The following is a 5,641-nucleotide window of genomic DNA, read 5'->3' as shown; positions in this document are numbered from 1 at the left end:
ACCTGTGAATGAAGAAATAATTGAAGAAGGTGAAGAAAAATCAGACTCAAGTATGAAGATCAGGTATAAGTTTTTATGTTTAGAATGGTACAAGCACATAGTCCATTATTTGTGTTTCCTCTCTTGTCCTCAATCTTTGGATAGAACAAAGTATAGAGCATTAAATATCAAACCCCATCCATATGTGATAGTTGAGGGTAGATTGTATTGGAAGGATCCTGTGTACGAATTTTGGTCTACTCTATTTGGTGATACATATAAGTATGTCAGAAGCTGTCAGAAGTGTCAGCTTTTTGCTGAGAATAAAAGGTTATCTCCCTTGCCTCAGATCCCAGTCTTCATAGAAGAACCATTCAGACAATGGGAACTGGACTTTGTTGGAGAGATTAACCCACCTTCAAGTGGACAACACAAGTGGGTAGAAGCTATACCTACTAAAAGGTAAAATGACCAGGTGGTGATGAAGTTCTTAAAGGAGAATATTTTCAGCAGATTTGGATGCCTTGTCAAAATCATAACAGACAATGCTCAAGTCTTCAATTCAAGTAAGTTTATTGCTTTTTGTCAAAAGTATAATGTTATTTTATCCCATTCAACAGCTTATCATCCACAAGGAAATGGATTAGCTAAATCCACTAACAAGACTTTAATGAAGATTCTTAAGAAAACTATCATGGAGAACTAGAAAGACTAGTATTCTAAGTTAAAGTTTGCTCTATGGGCTGCTAGAGTGACTACAGGAAGGTCCACAGGCAAATCACCTTTTGAGTTAGTGTATGGAACTCAAGCTCTATTCCCAAGTCATCTTGTGAAGCCTGTGATTGCAATGATTCAGGAGGCAAAAGAAGAGCCCAATGCTCTGATAAGAAGAATGAATAAGGTAGTGGAGTTGAGTGAAAATAGGGATAAGGTAAGAGACAACTTGATTATGTATCAATCAAAGATGAAGAGTATTTTTGACAGAAAATCTAGAGAGATTGATTTTAAAGTTGGAGACCTGGTATTAAGGTGGGATACTAGAAGAGAAGATAAGGGTAAGCATGGAAAGTTTGATCCTCTCTGGTATGGCCCATTCAGAATTATAGAAGCAAGGAAAAATAATACATTCCTCCTGGAGAATCTTGATGGTGAATCTTTGCAGCTGCCTGTCAATGGGCAGTACCTCAAACATTACTTCCAGTTCTGAAGCATAAGCATCCTGTCATTGTAGATACTGAAGTGAATTCAGTGTACAAATTCCATAGAAGTTTAATTGGCTAAGAAATATGTGACTCCATGCCTGAGGTGAAGGTACTAATCTGTAGTTATTAGTGCTTCTGTGGCAAAATCACTATCCCCAGGTGGAGCTAGATGTTGTAGCAGCCATTGTTATTTAAGTTTATTTTCAGTTTTATCACAAAATGAAAGAAAATAAAAAATATGAAAGAAAAAACCAAATATTATGTTATAATGGAAATAAAAGGAAATGCGGAGATTTGAAAGAAATGGTTGATTTTATATTATTAATGGTTTTTGAAAGTGATAAACCTACGAGAAGATCTGGGCCATCCAATTAATAGACCACAGATCTGACAGTAGTCACACGGATAACATGGACAAGGTTTATTTCGGAAATTGGATGCAATGGGGTATGAAATGCAGTATAATACGTTGAAGTACGAATCAATCGCAACCATTCGTCGAAAGGGACGAGATCCGACGGATATCGAGTCGAAAAGTAATCAGGTTTTATTTTTAAAATCAGACTTGAGAAATCTTTAACTGGTAGTTTTATTTCTTATCGGGTTCATGTGGGAGTCAAAGGGCTGTTGAAAAGATGAACGCGATAAGGTTTCATTCAAAAGGCTTAAGGTCTTGTTGAGCTCCAAAGGATCGAATCATCCATTAGATGAGTGATCGGATGGTGATCGCGCTCAAATGTGTGCGGGGGTTAACAGCTCAGGTGGACCTGATATGTAATGATTTGGGGCTTTATTCCTTTGTTTTTGACAACAGTGATTGGTTGGGTTTCCTTGCGTTTTAGCCAATCTGAACATTTCCAATATATACGTGGCCCACAAGTCCATGCACGGGGTTTTGTTAAAATGCATTGTGTTGTGTTAAAACAGTTCAACCATTATTAAAACATCAACAGAGAAACTTCATCAACAACCAAGCCACAGATCTGAACAATGAACAACTATCATTAGTTTTCTAAATTCCGTTACTTCCTGTTATTTTATTTTCTTGAGAATGAGGTGTCTTTACCCTCCATTGTAATATTCTGCAATAACTTTTACTTTAAGCAGTTAGGAGGTAGTTAAGTAGTTTGATAGTTTTGGTGATTACCAACTGTCTCATAATGTATAAAAGGAGGAAAATTTACAGAGAAAGGGTTTGAACTTTGGAGAACCTGGAGACTAGGCCACTGTATTCTTGATAAAATTGTTGATTAATGAAAGAATCAGAAGTTTTCCACACATTGTTGGGTATGATTTTGTGACTTCTCTGTTATGTGTCATCATATGTTTTCTTCCTTTAAGTATGGTAATGAAGCTGCAGGTCTTTATTTGCTTATGTAAATGAAGTTAAAACCCCTTAAAAGAGTGCTCTTATACTTGAAGTTCCTACCTTTGAAATTCTTATAAGTTGCAGATAGTAGTTTCTATGTAAGACAACATATTATCTTTAACTTCTCCAAGTGTCACAGATGGTAGATTCTGTGTAAAACAATATATTGTCTCTGACTTCTTCAAGCTTTCTTCATTCATCATGTATATTCAGCGATCAAATGGCATTCTTTGATTTTCATGTCACCTAAGTATTAAGGGTTAAAAACCAAGTCTTTCAGGTCCTTCATTTGAGAATACAACATACAATTAAGTGACAAACAAGTGACAATAATTATAAACTTTAATGTCTTAAGCACAATTTCTACACAACCAGGAAATTGGTTTCTTATGGGACAACAATAGGTAAAAAAACTAATGTTGGGTCAATACCAAATGAATGCTATAGTTCCTCCTATGCCGAAGGCAAAGACTAATAAGGACTAATAAGATCCCCTTCTGCTAAAAATAACTGGCTAAATTTGTTATAACATGGATCATCATTCAGATATATATATATATATATATATATATATATATATATATATATATATATATTAAAAGTTTGTTAATTTGTTTTTTAATTATAAAATTCATCAATATTATAGTTGAAATCCAAATATGTTATCATATTTTAGTTATCTCCTCACCTTGTCCATATTCTCCTCTTTGCAATAGAGAAATAAGACTATAGGGTTTAGGTCTTTAAGGTTCAACACTGGTTAGCAATGCTTGCTCTGGAAATTAGCTCATCCATTGTGTTAATTAGTATTATGTATCAAAGTAGCTAGGGTTTCATTCACGTAGGGTTTAGCTTTTTTCAACGGTTCTTTCTTTGGAATCAGCTCATCAATTGTGTTATTTAGCGTATGTCTCAATGTCGTTGATATATAAATATAAAATATATTTATTTAAAATATTTTTGATAGTAATATTAAGTTATTATTTTAATATTAATTTTATACTATATTATTAATAAATATTTTTAATATTGATAATATTATAAAAACATAATATTATTATTAATATTAATTAATTTGGATCTATCCTAATTGTGAATTTATCAAGTTCTCAAGGTCTAATTTTTTTAGTATAATAGTTTACACCCAGTGAGATTTGATCCCTCTAACACTCATTAGATTAGGAATTAAGATGGATCCAGACATGTTTAATAATTAATAATTAATAAATAATTATTATTATTATTAAATTTTTATTTTGTTTTATTCTATTTTTTAATTTTATTTTTGTGATAATGTAATTTGATCGATTCAAACTATTTTAATTAATAATTATAATTATTAATTTTATTTTATTTTATTTCTTTTAATTTTATTTTATTTTTATGTAATTTGACTGAGTCAAAATGTTTAGATAACATAGCATAATAGGATATTACAATGTCTCTTCTATACTTGGCTGAAGAGTACCTCTCAACGCAATAACAATATTATTACTAACATCATGCATAACATCCCCAAGGTGGGAACCCAAGAGCAGGCGTTCTCCCACCGTCTTGATATGATGCTAGCTCACATGAAGGGGGGTTACGACTTCCACTAAACTTGGTGGATTGCATGCGCTCCCATCACTCCATTGATCGTGGCACAAAGTCGGCACACAGTTAAATCACACTTGAATATTGCAAGTGGCATAGAGACGTATAATTGTATCAAATTAGGAGAGTTAGAGCAAAAAATTGATAGTATAAACCACATGTTGGCCATTATAGCCAGGAAATCAACCAACATCTTCTTCTCCTCTAATGACGACAGTGACTATCCAATGTGGATGCTTGGAGATTCTACCCAGTAGTTTTTTTGACTTACTATTTTTTTTCTTGTAGCATAGTAGTCTATTTTGTCTAGCACAATCATCTTGTTTTTATAAGTTACTATTTACAATATGCTACATTTAGACAATGTCTTAACAATCTCAAGACTCTGGTTGTATGTTACTAGTTCAATTTCCCTTCAGGAAGACTAGTAGCAAAAAAAAATGGCCTATGTAATCGTCATTTGATGTAATGCAAAGTGCCTAACCTAAAAAAAACGTCATTCGTAACATTAATGACATTACATAAATAAGATTGATACATTATGAGTAACTTTAATAGTATTACTGACATTTTTAACATTAATGTAATAAGTAAATATAATAGTATAATTACATTTAATAATTCATCTTATTTTAATTTAATGATGTTATTATACTATAAAAATGCAGTTTTGTTTAGGGTTGTTTATTGATAAAGGAAGATCCGTACATGTGAGATTTATTGTTGACATTTCAGAGCCACAAACGAGGTCTTGACAATGGACCTAGCTGATAGCTCTGAAACGTGGACAATAAATCTCACATTTGTGGATCCTCATTTATCAATAAACAATGTTATAATATTCTTCTAAAATTATTAATATTATTATGAATATTATTGTTATTAATAACATTTAAATAATCACATTAATAATAATATTAAGCAAATATGAATAAATATAATATTAATAACATTTATGTGATAACGAAGATTGGATTGGATTGGAAGGACTGCAACAATGGATGCTAGGGTTTCTTTCTATATCATTTTCGAGCTTCAACTTGTCTATGAAGAAAACGATGATCATATCCCTAGCAATCCATTGTCGAGTTGTGAGTATAACCATGGTTGAGGATGCTCTGGAGTGATTTTGCAGCGGGTATGGTCGCATCCATATTGTACAATAGTCTACACATTCATATATAACGTGGAAAATGATATGGATTGGATCATTATATTTTTTTCATCCATCTCGATGCATTCAGAGTGGAAAAAGTGGAGGAATCAACTCACGGGACTGTTTTCATTGGCAAGACCCAGTTTGGCAAAACAAAGTCTACAATAATCCGGGAGTGTTTTGAGTCATAAAATGAAATTTTTGGGGGTAAAGATTTAACGCTTTAGTATAGCACCTTTTCATTATATTCTACATGCAAAGGTCTTTTCAACAGCGTAAGAAGTGCATCAATTAGAGTTTGTATGCAAAATTTATGCCACTCAGAAGTTGACATTCATG

Source organism: Pinus tabuliformis, chromosome 7 (genome assembly GCF_031772625.1).
Source record: "Pinus tabuliformis cultivar Carrire ecotype Pingquan chromosome 7, CPIR1, whole genome shotgun sequence".
NCBI classification, from domain to species: domain Eukaryota; kingdom Viridiplantae; phylum Streptophyta; class Pinopsida; order Pinales; family Pinaceae; genus Pinus; species Pinus tabuliformis.
Note: the sequence above shows the minus strand (reverse complement) of the source record.